This window comes from Amblyomma americanum, chromosome 5 (genome assembly GCF_052857255.1).
Source record: "Amblyomma americanum isolate KBUSLIRL-KWMA chromosome 5, ASM5285725v1, whole genome shotgun sequence".
Classification (NCBI taxonomy): Eukaryota; Metazoa; Arthropoda; class Arachnida; order Ixodida; family Ixodidae; genus Amblyomma; species Amblyomma americanum.
Genome location: NC_135501.1, coordinates 37,418,256 through 37,436,844, shown reverse-complemented (window position 1 = coordinate 37,436,844; position 18,589 = coordinate 37,418,256). Strand labels below are relative to the sequence as shown.

At 47.7% G+C, this 18,589-nt stretch overlaps 1 protein-coding gene and 1 long non-coding RNA gene across 4 annotated transcripts in view; one reads left to right on the top strand and one right to left on the bottom strand.

The window, feature by feature from the left end:
• Window positions 1–8,566, bottom strand: part of LOC144134634 (uncharacterized) — an 84,644-nt gene extending 76,078 nt beyond the window's left edge. Inside the window, exon 1 of one of the 3 annotated variants that reach the window (XR_013315185.1) lies at window positions 8,460–8,557. The gene's annotated coding sequence lies outside the window, so the exon portion shown is untranslated. Of the gene's footprint in view, window positions 1–8,459 lie in introns of all 3 variants that reach the window. The other 2 variants (XR_013315184.1, XM_077667505.1) reach the window with 2 other exon arrangements.
• A 6,638-nt stretch (window positions 8,567–15,204) lies between these two features.
• LOC144134633 (uncharacterized) overlaps window positions 15,205–18,589 on the top strand; it is a 30,550-nt gene continuing 27,165 nt past the window's right edge. The window contains exon 1 of the long non-coding RNA XR_013315183.1: window positions 15,205–15,296. This is a non-coding gene — a long non-coding RNA (uncharacterized LOC144134633). The remainder of the gene's footprint in view (window positions 15,297–18,589) is intronic.

The window sequence follows — 18,589 nt, the reverse complement described above, 5'->3', positions numbered from 1 at the left end:
CAAGTACCGCGCTGCCTCCGATGGCGGGATTCACGCGGGGCCGCTGCACCTGCGGTAGGGATGGTCTGTGCGGGTCACGATAATCTGGCCTTGGCACGTGAAGCTCTTCTTAACAGATTTTTCAACCACTCCTGTTCGGCAACCAGTTCCTGAAATGAGGAAGTCGGGGTAAATAAACAGCCAACATTTTATGGATTAACTATGGCAGTCATGTTGAATTGATGCTAGCCTGAGTTTAAAAAGACGTACGGACTTCGTACTAATTGATTATACTGCCGCGAATATTTGCAGTGTTAGTTCGTTCTTCAAATCTGCCGCCACACCACTTTATCGCTTTGTTTGCGACGCAAGGCGCGACAAGATTTATCTCGATTGATCGCAGCCTGGCAGAGCTGATTCTACGTTGTTCCGGAATGTTCTAGTAACTTTGCACGCTTTATCTCGAAAGTTTGCTATCAGCTTTAAATTGAGCACGGCCGACAGCCGCGGGCATTCTGTTCTACGACCGCCGAGCACGCCTGTTGCTACGCCGGAGCCGAGTGATTCAGTCCATTGTGGGCGCAAGTCTGCCCAATAAAGTTTTCTTTTAGAAGACCTTTTGTCCGTCTTCATCGTTCCTTCGATTGTCGTCAACACTACATGACATCTGGTAGAGCTGCGGGGTAGACTTCCATGTTCCGGACGCCCCCTTCAAGTCGTGACGCCAGCCCTAAGCGCTTCGCACCCGAGGATGAGCCAGCAGCTTATCGAGCCAGCCGACGTCTCCAGGCAGAGGAGCCTGAGTTCGGGACCCTGCAGGACCGCACCATACAGCGAAAAGACGCTGCTACGAGCACCGCAACCTCGCCGAAGAGGCCGACACCGATAATGCTGCTGCAGCCGCGGGCGCCGCCAACTTCGAATGGATCCCTAGGCGAATACCTCGAAGAATGGTTGGACCAATTTGATCGCATGGCGTCATTCAACAAGTGGTATGATGCGGCAAAAATTGGACCCGTATTTTTCTACTATGATGGCTCCACACGCACTTGGTACGAAAACCACGAGTCTTCCCTTACGACATAGAAGCGATTCAAGAGAGAATTATTGAAGGTATTCACCAGTGTGGTGAGGAAAGAAAGAGCCGAACGACACCTCGAGTCCAGGATCCAGCTTCTGAAGGAGATGAAGCGAGGAGATGAAGCGCCTATGTCGCCGCGCTGACCCCGAGATGGCCGAGGAAAAGAAAGTTCAGTTTTTGTTGCGTGATGTCAAAGAACAACTGTTTGGCAGCCTTATCCGCCAGCCGCCTGAAACAGTCGAGGAATTCATGCAAGAAGCCTGCACAATTTAGAGGACCCTCGACGTCCGAGCTCGGCAGTACAATCGCCCTTCCTCTGCCTGTGCGATCCGTTAGGACACGATGGCCACCACCAGCGCCAGCTTGTGGGACGTTATCCGCGGAATCGTCCGAGAGGAGCTACGCCGGTTACTGCCGTCCTCCCCACAGCCACCTGCAGCGACTCTGATGGATGTAGTACGGGAAGAAGTGCAACAGGCACTTGGCACCCCAGTGGCCACAGAACCCCAGGCCATGTGTTACGCCGCTGCAGTAGGGACTCCTCAGCCCCAACGACAACCCCTGCATCCTGTCCGACATGAACAACTTGTTCCCGAACGCCACCTCCCTGCCCCTGCCCGCCCAGACCACGATCGACGCTCAAGCCCCAGGAAATTCGACGCCTGGAGGAATTCCGACAACCGGCCATTGTGCTTCCATTGCGGTGATGCCGGCCATATTCTTCGTCACTGCCCGTACCGACGTATGGGTCTTCGAGGATTTGCCGTTAACGCCCCACGACCACGCTTCGGCCAACGTCCGCAGAAAATCGACTGGTACCTGCGTCGAGAGGAGCACACGCCGAACCGCTTTTCGAATTCACCATCGCAGTCAACCTCGCGCCTTGCGTCACCACGCCGCAGCTACGCAGCCGCGGTACGAGGAAGGTCTCCCAGCCCCCGTAGGGGAACTAAAGACACCAATCTCTGGAGGTGAGGTTGCTCACGAGCGAAACGCCGAAGTACCTCCACCTACCAAGCCCCATGAAGAGGCTGCACCCGCGACGCCGCATGAAAAACCTACACTCCCTGCACAGACGCCGCATTAAATGACAACCCCAACAATGACGCAAACTGCCTTCAAAACGACGCGGCTACCCGAAAAGCTTCGACCACACGCCCCGCCCGTGACTCGCATACGCGACGAAGCCGTGACACGAAGCCGAGAGCGACATGCAATGCAAGAGCCAGGACCTCCAACTTGGAAGCTGCTATCGACGATCGACGGCGGGAAAGCTACCGCTCTGGTCGAAACAGGAGCCAATGACTCGGTGATCAATGGAACATTCGCTGCGCAGCTGAGAAAAGTCACAACGGCTTGGGGCGACCCACAAATTCGCACCGCAAGGGACCGCCTCATTACCCCATCAGGACGATGCACAGCGCGAGTGACTATCAAAGGACATACTTATCCTGCGATCTTTGTTGTGCTACCGCAATGCTCCCACAAAGTGATCTTGGGTATGGATTTCTTTAATGAGCATCAGGCGATCATCGACCTGCGATCCAAGCTGATCACGCTTTCGGCGAAAGAAGCCATCACTTCGATGAAAACTCGTTAAAATCACGTTGCCCTGAGTGTCCTGGAGGAAAGAGTGAGCGCCCCACCCCATTCAAGCGTTATCGTGACCGTAGGCGCCATGAAAGCCACTAACGCTGAAGCCACCATCGAGGGGAACATGCAGTTGCTCCTAGACCGAGGAATCAGCATGGCAAGGGGCATCGCACACTTCCTCAAAGGCCAGGCCGAAGGACTGCTGACTAACTTCAGCAAAGAATACCGGCACATTAACAGAGGAACGACGATTGCTTTCTTCGACGAAATATCCGACGTACGAGACTCCTTCGCCCTCTCCGACCCCTCCGCAGAAGATTTGCCTCACAAAGAGAACTCGCCCACTTTCGACATCAACCCAGCCCTGAACCAGAACAGCCAAGATCAGATCCGCAATCTGCTTCGAAGCTACAGTGAGTGTTTTTCGACATCGCCGAAGGTCCCACAAACGCCAATTGCCAAGCATCGCGTTATAACGGGCCAACACGTCCGACCTCTCCGTCAAAGCCCCTACCGTGCGTCACCGCGAGAACAAGCCATCCGGGACCAAGTCGAAGAAATGCTTCGCGACCACGTCATCCAGCCTTCAAACAGCCCATGGGCGGCACCGGTTGTTCTAGTGAGAAAGAAAGACGGTGCACTTCAATTCTGCGTTGATTACCGCCGCTCTAACCACATAACAAAGAAGGACATCAACCCCCTCTTCCGCATCGACGACACACTGGACCGCCTCTGCAACGCCAAATATTTCTCGTCGATGGACCTCAAGAACGGCTACTGGCAAATTGAGGTCGACGAAAGAGATCGCGAGAAGAAAGCATTTATCACTCCTAATGGGCTGTTTGAGTTCAAGGTGATGCCATTTGGTCTCCGTTCCGCACCAGCGACGTTTCAGCGAGTAATGGGTGCAGTGCTGGCAGGCCTGAAGTGACAAATTTTTCTGGTATATTAAGATGACGTCGATGTCTTCGCCTCGAACTTTGAAGAGCACCTCAAAAGACTTCGAACAGTACTAGGTGCCATCAAGTCGTCTGGCCTAACCTTGCAAGCAGAGAAGTGCCACTTTGCCTAAGAAGAGCTACTGTTTCTAGGCCACATCGTTAGCAAGGAGGGAGTACGCCCGGACCCGTAGAAAACAGCTGCTATTGAACAGTTTCCACCGCCGGCCGATAAGAAAGCAGTGCGCAGATTTCTCGGACTGTGCGCATATTACCGACGATTTGTGAAAAACTTTTCGCGCATCGCTGAGCCCCTAACCCAACTGACTAAAACAGACGTGCCATTTAAATGGGAAGCGCCGCAAGCAGAAGCCTTCAAGGAACTTCAGCGTCGTTTACAGTCCCCAACGATCCTCGCGCATTTTGATGAAAACGCCGATACTGAAGTTCATACCGACGCAAGCAGCGTGGGCCTAGGTGCCGTTCTCGTTCAAAAAAGCGACGGGCTGCAGAAGGTCATCGCATACGCTAGCCGTTCCCTTTCCAAGGCCGGGGCTAACTATTCAACAACTGAGAAGGAGTGCCTTGCCATTATCTGGGCTACGTCAAAATTCCGCCCCTACCGGTACAGACGACCGTTCAAGGTGGTCAGCGATCACCACGCGCTGTGCTGGCTTGCCAATTTAAGGACCCATCTGGCGACTCGCTCGATGGAGTCTGCGTCTCCAGGAGTTTGGCGTCACCGTCGTTTACAAGTCCGGACGCAAGCACTCTGTCGCCGATTGCCTCTCACGAGCCCCTGTAGATACACCGCCGCCGGACGACGATGAGGACGCCTTCCTGGGACCCATCAGCCCTAGCTCTTTTGCTCAGCAGCAACGCTCGGACCCCGACCTAAAACGCCTCATCGAGTACCTGGATGGCAAGGTTTCTTCACCCCCCGCTTCATTCAAGCGAGGACTGTCTTCCTTCTGTGTGCAGAATGAGGTCCTTGTGAAGAAGAACTTTGCAGCGAGCAAAACAGCCTACCTCCTTGTTCTACCTGCTTGTCTACGCGAAGAAGTTCTACACACTTCACACGACGAGACGAAAGCTTGACATATCGGGTTTAGTCGCACCCTATGCCGCATTCAAAACAAGTATTAGTGGCCCCGGCTGTCTGCCGATGTCGCACGTTATTTGAAAACCTGCCAAGATTGGCAGCGACGAAAGACCCCTCCCACACGACCAGCAGGATTTCTGAACCCCATTGAACCTCCCTCAAGGCCCTTTCAGCAGGTCGGCATAGACTTGCTTGGCCTTTTTCAACGTCAACGTCTGGAAATGAGTGGATCATCATAGCAACCGACTACCTGACCCGCTACGCCGATGCGAAAGCCCTACTGAAGGGAACAGCAGCAGAAGTCGTCAAACTTTTCGTGGAATGTATTCTTCTTCGACACGGCGCCCCCGATGTGCTCATCATGGACAGAGGGGACAGAGGAACAGCATTCACGGCGGAACTAACGCAAGCCGTCCTGCGTTACAGCCAAACTAGCCACCGGAGGAGACAACTGCATACAATCCGCAGACCAACGGACTGACCGAGCGCCTGAACAAAACCATCGCTGATATGCTCGGCATGTATGCCGATGCCGAACACAAAACCTGGGATGTCATCCTGCCTTACGTCGTCATTGCCTAAAACACAGCCATGCAGGAGACCACCCAGAAAACGCCTTTTAGGCCCGTCCATGGCAGGGAGGCCACGACCATGCTAGACGCCATGCTGCCCAACATTACAGAAGAGAATGTCGACGTTGCCGCCTACCTTCAACGCGCAGCAGAAACTCGAAGGCTTGCCCGATTACGGATCAAAGATCAGAAGCGGTTCGACGCCAGACGCTACAACCTACGAAGACGCAACGCGGAATACAAGCCAGGAGACCAAGTCTGGGTGTGGACGCCCATTCGCCGCCGTGGATTGAGTGAAAAGCTTTTGCGCGGCTATTTCGGCCCGTACAAGGTTATTCGTCGGCTAGGTGAACTGGAATATGAAGTCATCCCTGACGCAATGACTTCATCCCAGCGACGCCGCGTACGACCATAAGTTGTCCATGTAGTCCGTCTGAAGCCGTATTATGTGCACTAATGGACGCTGCATTTCCATACTCTATTTTCGCAAGATCCGTTTTATCTCTTACTACTCGCATTATTTGTTTTAATGCATCGGGTCGATGCTTCTTCGAGAGGGGAGTAATGCCGCGAATATTTGCAGTGTTTTTTCTTTGTTCAAATCTGCCGCCACACCACTTTACCGCTTTGTTTGCGACGCAAGACGCGACTAGATTTATGTCGATTGATCGCAGCCTGGCAGAGCTGACTCTACGTTGTTCCAGAATGTTCTAGTAACTTTGCACGCTTTATCTCGAAAGTTCTCTATCAGCTTTAAATTGAGCACGGCCGACAGCGGCGGGAATTCTGTTCTACGACCGCCGAGCACGCTTGTTGCTACGCCGCCGCCGAATGATTCAGTCCATTGTGGGCGCAAGTCAACCCAATAAACAGTTTTCTGTTACAAGACCTTTTGTCCGTCTTCATCGCTCCTTCGACTGCCGTCACCACTACGTGACAATATAGTTGTTTGGTGGACTCCCACTTAGAAGCAAACTGTGATTGGAAAAAGATTAAAACAAGAGTTCTCAGCACGTAGCCTTACATGGTAAGCTTTCTGAATGGCCGCCTTTGTGAAATACGTAGTCGAGCGCGAAAAAGAGACAACGAATGATACTTAGGAAATTCATGAATATTCCTCTTTATTATTCGCGAGAAGAGGAAATATTACCTAAAAAGGCTAGAAAAGTCGCGAAAACAGAAGGAATTTTAGAGCTTGCGGCAAAACCAAAATGAGGGTTTGGGGGGGGGGGGGGGGGTGAAGCGAGGGAATTTGGACTTACGGTAAAGAACATTGTTGGAGTATCCCTGGCTTCATGTGCCTTCTTCTCTGATACACTATTACCGTATGGTAGTGTCCGTTATCTGTTCTCTTCGTTGCATGTATTCCTCATGTGTGCTTTTCTTTTCAGGTAGCCTATAACTTTATATCTTGTGCGTACTTTGAGTTGAGTTGTTTGCTACAGGTGGGATTAGATTTGCTATTTCTGCCGGAAATCGCTCCACCGTAGCGTCACATTTATGTTAATAATGACCTAAAACCTGTCGGATCTTCCCCGCTATGCACACAGTCACTTATAACAGTACATATTCTACTCCCGCAGTCCCCATCTATGCACACATTCACTCACAGCAGAACATAGTCCACTCCAGAAGTCACTAGCTATGCACATATTCAATCACAGTAGAACATGTGCGTACCCTTGTGCGGACCTGGTGCGTACCTTGTGCTTGGCATATGATGGCTTTAGCTGCCTATGTGCCATAAAACACCATACTATAGTCGTTTCTTGCATTTCTAGATGCGGAAGCCTTGGTTTTAGGTGTGGACGCAATAAATGTACAAAACCAAGAAACGCAAGAAATAAGTATCAGATGGAATTGACCCTGCTCATGGGACATCCTTGTTTCATTGGTCTGCCTCCACTATTCGGAGATTGTAAAAGTGCTACACTTCATTGTTGCACTTGAGAAAAATGTTATATTTTGTGAGATAATGCCGGCTTTTTCAGGAAGGCTGGTAGCCATAACTTCAAAAGTCATTTTGTTAGCAGCGGGACCTCGTTGGAAATGAGTTGTGTATGTATATCATTAAAACAAGAAAAGAACGAAAAGAAACTTTCCTGCTTTGTTCTGAACAAATTCGGAAGGAGTTTAATTAGTTTAGTTTAAGGGGGTTTAACGTCCCAAAGCGACTCAGGCTATAAGGGACGCCGTAGTGAAGGGCTCCGGAAATTTCGACCACGTGGGGTTCTTTAACGCACAGTGATATCACACAGTACGCGGGCCTCAAGAATTTCGCCTCCATCGAAATCCGACAGCCGCGACCGATATCGAGCCCGCGTCTTTCGGGTCAGCAGCCGAGCGCCAGAAGCACTGAGACACGGTGGCTGCTAAGAATCGAGAAAGACTAGAAAGGAAGTTCTGATGATGATGCCATATAATAGAAGCATATCCTAAGGATTGTCTGATCAATGAAGTGTAACCTTCATATCTTTGTCAGAATTTGCAAGGCATAAAGGGTGTTTTGGCATGCAAAGTTTCCTTAATGTTGTACTGGTAATGTGATCTGTGAGAATATTCAATGAAGGTTTCAATGCAGATGAAGTGCTAGATATTTTATGCAAAGGACATATTCGACCCTTGTATTGTTTACATTCAGAAAAACTTAGGCTTCTATTCAATGCAAATAGTAAGCCGACAGAGAGAATATGAATAATGCACTCCTCTTCAATTCAAAGCAGGACAATTGGCAGTTACAAGCACACTTCATAATATTTGCAACTAGCCCTGGTCCTGTGCACTGCTGCTCATATTACATGCCCTAATCTTAGTTAAAACCGAAGGCACAATGCTTTAAATGGCAGAAAAACATAGGGCAACTCACTAGAACAGAACGACGGCAAAAAATAGCGAAACTTTAAAGCTGAGCCCACTCCCTAGTTTTCCAACCCGTGTATACCCTGGCCCATCTACTTGTCTGCGTCTTCACATTGCCTTGGCATTGTAAAAGAATGTAGAAATCCTTTCCTTCTCTGGCGTCATGTCCGGAGCTTGAAATAAGGCTCCGCCGCAAGCCAAGCGTTTAATAACAGGCACGCATTTTGATTCCAGAGAAAGAGCATGGCACAGAACGCAGGACAGGAAATGAACTCCATGAAAGCAAATTATTAAACGGCATCAAAATCTAATGGAGACGAGTGCGAGCAACTCACCTTCTTAGTAAGTGATGCCAGTTAGCTCAGACGTCCAGCAGGGCAAAGTCCAACGCTATACGCCTTGCCTCGGAGCAAGTGTTACGTCGGGAGGGGCTCCGGCAAATGAGGGCCACAATTACCGCGCCTCGAATAAAAATCGCGATCCGTGCTGGGAGGAAGGGCCGGCTGCAGTTCGTCGTTGTGTTTCTTTGATTGGCCGTTGGCATCATGACGTAAAGAGATGGCCGTCCTCAACTCCGCAGAGGGCAAAGCAGGAAGTTTCTGTTGCCTCCACGCACGCAAGGGTCCCTCAGTCAGCCCAGCGACGCACCTAATCTGCCGGGGCGGTCGTTTATCTTTCTGTTCTGGAGGAGTGAAAGGACACGAGTTGAGTCACAGCAGTTCTGCTGCACTGGCTTTCGGGCCAGAGAAAACGCGTAGGGCCCGGTTACAAGCGAAAGAGGACGGGTTCGGCCTAACGTTTAATTTGAATATATGAGCTTCCGAGTGCTATGCTGCGTATTGCACAAAAGAGAACGAACAACCACTGCATTCTTTGGAGCGGCCCGAGCATCAAAGTCTCAAACATTCCAAGCAGTTAACTCTTCCTGGAATTACCTCGGAAAACACCATTACGAGTGAGGGTGGTGGGGTAGTAATAGTAGCATTATCACAATTGAAAGTCACATTTATTGCTCAGCTGTAATAATAGTAGCGGCAGTAGCCCTAGTAGCAGCACTAGCAGAAATAGCAGCAGCAGTAGTATCACTACCTGAAGCAGTAGGAATAGCAGTAGTAGTAGAAATACCAGTAATAGTCTCTGTTCAAGCAGGAGTAGGAGTAACAAGACTACAAGGAGCCGAGATATAGTAATGTTATGTTACCAGTGGTAGCTGTACCAGCAATATCAAATCAAGTTTATTTCGTATTTACAGTACATGGTTTATGGGGTATATACATCAGGAGGCCCAAAAGTCGAGACTGCAAATAGGGCCTCCTAACTGCATTGGCAATAGCAGCTGATAATAGTAGTAGTAGCAGCAGTAAAAGTGGCATTTTTAGTCGAAGTAGTAGTAGCAGTAGAAACAATAGTAGTAAAAGAGGTATTGTTAGTTTAATAGTAGAAGTAGTAGTAGTAGCAGTAGCAACAATAGTAGTAAACGCAGTAGTGTTAGTTTACTTTTAGTAGTATTAGAACTAGTGGCAACTGTATAGTTGTAGCTGTAGCTTGATGCCAACAGTAGCACAATTAATGTTAGCAGCACTAGTAGCAGGCTAATAGCCGCTGCAGCAACAATATTTGTATGTGGTGGTGATACCTTTTAACAAAGTTATGCGAAGAAAATGTGCTTTTACGAGCACCGGCCATAACGCAAGCTCTCCGTAGCCCACCACTGCCCGCTTCTTCGCCTTCTTGTCTGTGTCAGTAGCAGTAACAGTATTATTGGGAGTATTAGTAGTAGCAGTAGTGGGCGTCGAGGTTTACTAGTGAAAACTGAAATTTTACACCCGGGCACAGCGATTACTGTCACCTCCTGTACCAGATTGACCAGCCGTGATCTTACTGGGCGTTCACAAAGCGCTGAGCACGACCGGCTTTACGCAGAGCGATGTGTTCATTGTGAGCTTCGCCAGCCGCACAGATTTGTTATTCAGTTGCTCTCCAGTTCGCGCAAACTCCACTGCGGCCACAGGCGCTCTTGCGACGGACAATATGCTGCATTACTCGTCTTCTTACACCCTATCCCCGCCTTCCCGCTGTGCTTACAAGTCCCCGTGTATGGGCTAAGTTGCAGTGCCCTCTAACAGAACGTGAGGCGACGGCCTCCAGTCTTGTCAAGTTGGCTCACGAGCCGGTGAGAAGAGTACAGAAGAGTCCGTGTGTGCGGTGAACGCACACACAGACGATGATAGTTAAGTGCCTATGAGAATAAGAATAAGGTGCATGGCATATGACAAATGCTTTGAAGTAATGATCAGCAGCTTATTAGTATTGCCAATGAGAAACATCTATACGTTAACAGCAAGTATTTACATATGGTGCAAAAACTACAAGGCTAACCAGAAGGCTACATGTAGCACTGAGAAGCACGCAGTGACCTGTGGAAGAGAAAAGGCTAGGTGTAAGGCCGAGATGCGTGGAGCGCAGAATGGGTTAAAAAAAAGGCGAATGAGTGATATGCTAGCTGAAGTCAAATCGTCTTACATGGGACGCCCAGACGGTGCAGAGAGCAAATACCGGATGGTACCTTAACGTACACTCTTAGCTAAGTGCGGCATATAGCGCACAACATCGACGCGTGATTCGGCGTCAAAATTTCAATGTGTCCGTGAGTCTAAGCGGCCACGCAATCAAGGGCGACATTTTCATGCGTTAGAAAAGGTCAAAACTTTATTGTTTACTAAGCCGTCCGCTCTCTTTGCGGCACCACGTAACAAGCGTGGTAGTTGACGCGGACCGCTTGGGTTTCGACAAGCTGACCAGTGTTAAAATCGTTCTCTAGTGGTGAACTCGATTCGACTGCTGATTCAAGCAATGCGTGGGGAAGCATAAGTAACGTGAAAACTCGAGTCCTATCGAATTCTCATTTTTAAACGAGTTTAAAAACGCGAATATTAAAAACTAATATACCCCAGATTCCGGATTGCTTTATTTTCAACGCACTCCATGTTTTGATGCCAATTAACATCGGGCCTAATTATGATTCCCAGGTGCTTGGAGCTTGACGTTCCAGCCAAATAATTGTTATTGGTATGATGTCTGAAAGTCAGCTGTTTTTTCTTCGGAATTACCGTCACCGCAACGGTTTTTTTAGTATTAAAGGGACACTGTGGAGAAATTGAAGTTGGCTTGTATCCATAGAATAGCAGCTCCTGATCACAAAAACGCCACTCTGCCTGAAAACAAAGCTCTTGTAATGTAGAAAATACCAAGAACCAAAATACAGGTATCGCCGCCACAGGCCAGTCTCGCAAGTACAAGCCTGATGACTTCCTAGGACAAGAGGCGCCACGGAGGAATTTTCTTTACTTCATGGACGTCAAGAATCTCTGAGGCTTGCATAGGAAGGTTGCACATTGCACCGCTAGCCGTCAGAAATCACGGAGTCTGCGTTTACGTCACGATTCACGTCACTCCGTTCTGTGACGTCATAAGAGTTGCCGTGGCGTCATAAGAGTTCCCTGAGTTTGAATCAGAGGGCGGGAAAAACTTTTTCAACTTCGAATTCAAATTTCTTTGAAATAAATGCATCTTTCGCGCTCGGACAAGCGGCAACAAAACCATGAAAAGCCGAACTATCAGATTTTGCTAACAAAAAAAAATGATAGAGTTCTCCTCAGTGTCCCTTTAATGACCATTTTTCACGTCGAACACCAGATTCCGGTTTTACGGAATGATTAGTTTGATGGTAGTTCATATTCAAAATGGGATATTTCGTTTCAGATTATGTATTAAACTGCAAAAAGTTTTTATTTTTACACGTATGTCAGTATTTATGTCATTAATTAAGACCAGGAACAGGAACGGCGGCAGTCGAGGCTGGTGAAGAATAATCAACTCCAGTGTTTACTCATGGTGACGTTGACAATGAGGAGCCGTTCTGCTCTCGCGTGCGACTTGGTAGTAGTCAGTGTTCGGGCGGCAGAGTTTGAAGGCCTCGGCTGCTTCTCAGTTCCTTTTCGGTTGGGGCGGCTTCCGTGCCTTTCCCGCTGTCTGGTTCGGTACGTCTATCGCTGCTTCGGCGGCTGCCACGGGGTGAAGTCGAAGAGAACATGCGGCACCTACCACGTCCACCAGATATCACGTAGTGGTGACGGCATTCAGACAGTGAGCAAGACAGCGAAGACGGCTTCCAAAAGCTACTCTTTGTTGGGCTTACTCGCGCCCAAAATGAATTCCATCACTTGGTGCCGGCGATAGGCAACAAGCACGCTCGACGGTTGTCGAACAGAATGCCCGCCGCTCTCGGCCGCGCTCGACTTAAAGCGGAATACGAACTTTAGAGATACAGCGTGCATAGTAACACAAAGTCTCAAACAAAGCAAAATCATTTCCGCCTGTTTGCGATCAGATGACGTACTTCTCATCGCATCTTGCATCACAAGGAAAGTGATGACGCGTTCCGGCGGCACTGAGGTTGAACAAATGAACATAGCAAAGCTTTCAGGCAATATGCCTCACTTCACATGAGTGTAGTGTCATTTTTAAAGATTGGTTTCAATTTAAGAAACAGTTTCTTGGGGGGAAACGCCATCAAAGGATTTTTCAAAGACCAGGAGTATGATATCAGTTATGCTTTGTAACTCTACTTCTTTTGCTGCTACCTCTACTACTACAACGGGTTCTATTAGTGTTGCTACTATTACTGCTACTACTTCTACTGCTGCTGCTATAGATACTATTACTGCTGCTCCCGGCCACTACTAATATACCGCTAAACTAAAACAGCAACATCTGCTACCAGTTTTGCTACTGGTACTGCTGCTACTTCCAATATTACTCCTACTGTTATGGCCGGTACTGACAATACTGCTAAACTAACACTACAATAAGGACGGCAGATTGGGCGAGTTGGTTGTTTCATAGTAACAAGAAAATTCAAACAGCGCTAGACAACAGGACAAGAAAGAGGAGGAGACAAACACGGCGCTGTTTTTCGCCGGCCATGTTTGTCTCCTTCTCTTTCTGGTCCTGTTGTCTAGTGCTGTTTGAATTTTCTTGCTAACACTGCTACTTCTCTGCTCTTTGGTCTCCCGTTACTCCACTGCTGTCATTGCTACTACTAATTCTACTACCACAAGCGCTATTCATACTAATACAGGCATTGATAAAATGTGGCTGGTGGTTTAGCGCCACTTCACTTGAAAGCGCAGTTTTTTGCAGGCAAACACGACCACCATGTGCCTGAAAGCGCGATTTAGGTGTCCGCTGACGTTTTCACCGTCAATGCCAGTTTACCCAGTGTACGCCGGTAGCCTAATTAAGCTCCAGTTCCGCGGGTCTGCTCCAAAGTTGCGAACGCCAACGCCAATTACTCTAGTTCCGTGTTTCTGCCACAACGTTGTCTATGCCCATGCATGAAGCGCTCATCTCACTGTCACTACAGCCACATAGCTCAAAGCGCGAATATTGGTTTGATAGTAGTATTAGTTGATGAATAAGAAGATGTGCAATGCAGAACATGGGATTGTTTTGCAGTTCAAGAGGAGGAGTGCTCGGCTGCGGCTGTAGCCTGGTGCACTCGTGCAGTGGCCAGCGAAGCTTACATGTTCGCGCCGCAATGGGTTCGAATAGCAGCGGGTATTTATTTATTTATTTATTTATTCGTTCATTTATTTATTTCACTTGACGCAACACCCAAAACGTCACAATATCTTGCTTGAAGTTTACCCGTCAAAATATTGTTTTCCCATTAAATATACTACTACTACTCTTTGCTGTTATTGGTACTATTATTCCTACTGCCGGTACTACTAATAATACTAAACCATCACTGTTACTACTACTACTACCACTAACACCCAACCAAATTTGCTAAGAGAACTCCAGGTGGAATCAGCTGCTAGCAAAAAGTCGGGCTTACGTGTAAGGGCAGCTCCAAGGAATGTATGATTTTTTTCGTGCTTTTGGTGCTTTTTCGTTTGTGGAATGGTAGAGAAATGCACGGTGGAGCTCATATTGTTACGCGGTAGCCAGACGAAGAAAGTGACGCGATGATCGATGGCAATGAGAAGAGTTCGTCGTCTTCTTCGTCACACTACCCGGGGCCTCCGAGCGATCGTCCCTATCGGTGACAAAGAGACGGGCGAAGTGGTTGCGGGCTTAAGAGGATGGTTGGACTGGAACGATAAAGTGGTGAGGTGCTGGCAACTACTATGAACGAGGCGGCTGAATCATTCCTGGTCCACGAAGCTCCCGGGCCACAAGCCGCCAGGAGCAGATGGTCGAGGCACAAGGACGCGCCGAACGGCCTGGGCAGGGGAACGGTGCCTTCAGATGTAAGCGGCGTCTCGGGTCAGTGGGGTCGATAGGCCAGATCCTTGCGTGGGGTTCAGTTCGTCGTGCTGAGTGGTCTGGGTGGGGGACGGGGAGGGTGAGGGAGAGCAACGGTGAGGTCGGTTCGGGTCTGGAAGGCTGGGGCACGGCAGAGCGACGCAGGCCAAGAACTCACGGTCGACGACCACGGCTCATGCAGGACGCCGAACCTCCAGGACCAACATGTCGATGACACCCCGCACCTCCACCAAATGTTACGTGGTGGCCAGCCAAAGAAACGGACGTGTTGATCGATAGCAATGAGATGATTTAATGGCTGCCGACCTAGCGCGAGTGCTCCTGCCCGTGCCACTGCACAGTTCTACGTCTTCTTCGTCACAATATATTCAAATTAAATGTTAGGTTGAACCCGTTCTCTTTCGTTTGTAACCGGACCCTCCAGTTTTCTCTGGCCCGAAAGCCAGTGCAGCAGAACTGCTGTGACTCATCTCATGTCCTTTAACTCCTCCGAGAACAGAAAGAAAAACGACCGCCCCGGCAGATTAGGGGCGTCGCTGGGCTGACTGTGGGACCCTTGCGTGCATGGAGGCAACAGAAACTTCCTGCTTTGCCCTCTGCGGAGTTGAGGGCGGCCATCTCTTTACGTAATGATGCCAACGGCCAATCAAAGAAACAACGATCAACTGCAGCCGGCCCTTCCTCCCAGCACGGATCGCAATTTTTCTTCGAGGCGCGGTAATTGTGGCCCTCAGTTGCCGGAACCACTCCCGACGTAACACTTGCTCCGAGGCAAGGCGTATAGCGTTGGACTTTGCCCTGCTGGACGTCTGAGCTAACTGGCATCTCTTCCTAAGAAGGTGAGTTGCTCGCCCTCGTCTCCATTAGATTTTAATGCCGTTTATTAACTTGCTTTCATGCAGTTCATTTCCTTTCCTGCGTTCTGTGCAATGCTCTTTCTCTGGAATGAAAATGCGTGCCTGTTATTAAACGCTTGGCATGCAGCGAAACCTTATTTCAGCGGTGGCTCAGTGGTTATGGCGCTCGGCTGCCGGCCCGAAAAGCGCGGGTTTGATCCCAGCCGCGGCGGTCGAATTTCGACGAAGGCGAAATTCTAGATGCCCGTGTACTGTGCGATGTCAGTGCACGTTAAAGAACCCCAGGGGGTCGAAATTTCCGGAGCCCTTCACTACTACGTCTCTCATAGCCTGAGTTGCTTGGGACGTTAAATTCCTATAAACCAAACCGAAACCTTATTTCAAGCTTCCGGACATGTTGCCAGAGAAGAAAAGGATTGATATTTTGTTTTACAATGCCAAGGCAATGTGAAGATGCAGACAAGTAGATGGGACCGGGTATACGCGGGCCGGCCAACTTGGGAGTGAATTCAGTGCCACTGAGACCCATAGAAATTGAAAGTTCAAAAACATTTAATAATTATCATTAGTAAGTAAAACACCGCTTAAACCTGCAAGATTTTTGTGCAAGTGTAAAAATTCTGCAACTGAGAGCATCAAAGATTATTGTTTTAATTAGTGCCGGAAGAAGCCACAAAAATTGTAATAGGATGGGTACTTATTCTTTTGCTAGATTCTCCTCACAGGTACCTTATTAGCTGCCACACTAGTTTTGTAAAGTTTGTGGACTTGTGATAAGACGTAGGAGAAATTTCCAATAAACATTGCTAAAATACGTCGACACATTTTAGAACTTGAGGCATGTATATTAGCAACTCTCGTTTTCGGTTCGCGAGTTCATTTCTTCCCTCAGGCCTTTCAAAAGGTAGCCACTCAGCTACACCAGTGAAATAGCACTCGGCCAACCAGATTAATTCTGCAAAAAATTGCAGACCTTCTATAGAAAAAAATATATTTGAACATTAAAATATTTTATTATTCCGGTCTAAAAACGGTCTCAACGGTTTAGATTGTGCTTTCGAAGTTATCACATTTTTACCCTCCTTGAGAGAGAATCCATGCTGATATGTTTAAAATATATTAGCAAGTATGAAAAACTATGAAATGGTCAGACCTATTTCGAACGAGAGGATGCAGAGCATAATGAAACAACAGCATGAACTCCGCCCATAGCAGAACAACAATATGTGTAGCTAAATTAAACGAACTGCTGTAAGGATTACAGTCGAGCATGAAGGCCACAAAATCTTCACTGTACATTACAGAAAGAGGTGCAGCGTCAGAACTTTGCGTCTCTATTTTCTCGCGTCCCTTGTTATTTTTCAATTTGATACTTCTATTGTCGCGTGCTTTTAGAATGTTCTTCTAGAATACTCTCTTTAGATTTTTTTAGGCCTGCGGCTTTTTTTCCCATTTCAACAATGAACTCACATATGCTTTTATTGTGCGCTTCTAAAATAAGTTTTTGATAACCAACAAGATTTATTTATGACTGATTTAACTTTGTTATGATAAATATTATTAACTAATCATTCATATTTAGCAAACGTCCAATGCTTACTTTCAGGGGCAGAGAATAAAGTCTCCGATGCCTCATGAGGTCTGTGTCACCTCCGCAGTACAGCGTAGTGCACGTACAGTACATAATTGGGTGGTTTGAATGCAATAGGAAACGAAAACTGAATATCCCTTTTAACATAAACATATTTTTTGCAACACGCAGATGTTTGTATAGAGAAACGTGTGAGAAAAGTAAGGAAATTGTTGCATGTATTCTTCGGGACAGTTTTTGTTACACAGACCACTGGATTTCAACAAAAGTGCGCCATACATGTTTCAAGCATGAAGAGAAAAATGCATATGTATGCAAAGCATTCTAAAGCAGGTTGTTAATAAGGTTCAGAGCCAAAACAATATCCTAGTAACATAAGGGAGAAGAGAGCAGGAGATAGTGCCCCGGTCTCGTAAGGAATACCTGTTGCGATTAGAATAATTTTACTGTGGTTTTAATGTGATATAGGTTTACATGGCATATGCTGGTTTGTTTCTCATAATATGTTCTTGTCTTTGGCATGCCCCTTTTTCTCTGATTGGATAATACAGGTGATGGCCTGGATCATGGATGTAAAGTTTATATATAACCTATTATTGTTTGGCTTATGAAGGTTTAACGTCCCAAAGCGACTCAGGCTATGAGGGACGCCGTATTGGAGGGCTCCGGAAATTTCAACCATCAGGGGTTCTTTAACGTGCACTGACATCGCACAGTACACGGCCCTCTAGAATTTTAGCCTGCATCCAATTTCGGCCTTCGCGGCCGGGACCGCGCCCGCGTCTTTAGGGTCTGCAGCCGAGCGCCACAACCACTTCGCCACTGCGGCGGCAATATATTTATCACATCAATCAATCAATCATTCAATCATTCAATCAATTATTTATTTCAGTGTTCTTTACGAATAACTGAGGGCGGCAAGAAAAAAAAGCAGTCCTCGCGTCCGCTTGACAAACCTCACAACGTCTACAAAGAGGCAGTTTTTTATCGATTGAAATGGCTACATAACTGTAAGTTATGAAGAAGACATTGCAAACAAAATATATTGCATACAAGAAAGATATTTTTGAGCTCATTATTAATATCTGGACACAGTATAACATAATGGTTGTACATATTTACAACTTTACATATATTTGCACATATTTCAGGATAAGTTTTCAACTTCAGGGAAATATTTCTTAAAGGCATTAGCCAGGGAAGACCCGGCTATTTCCTTGCCGCGAATAACCAGGCTCTTAGGATCCTGTGGGTGGCTACTTCGGCTCAGAAAAATATTTGGGTGCCTCCACTTTTATTTAGGGCTGAGGGAGAGGTGTCTATTAAACAAATTGTTATAATGGACAGTCCAGGATCATCTAATTTCGTAGTTTAAGCGGTTCCTTAGGGATTCATAAATCGCCAGAACATCGGTGGCTTAATTTTTTATGAATGTCGCAAAACAGCTTATGCTTCTTTTTTACCAGTCGTATCAGGCGATCAGTCCTCCATGGTTTTCGTGCCCTTTTTGACGGCACTATCTGGACGGTAGAGAAACAATGGTTATAAATTGAAGAAAAAGCTGAAGGAACTCATATATGCATCATCAGGTGTCTTCCGAAGAACAGATTTTCAATTTTCAAGTGAAATGTGGTTGCTGAATTCGTCAAGGCGGCTTTGGTAAACGAGCTGCCGACAAATGTTC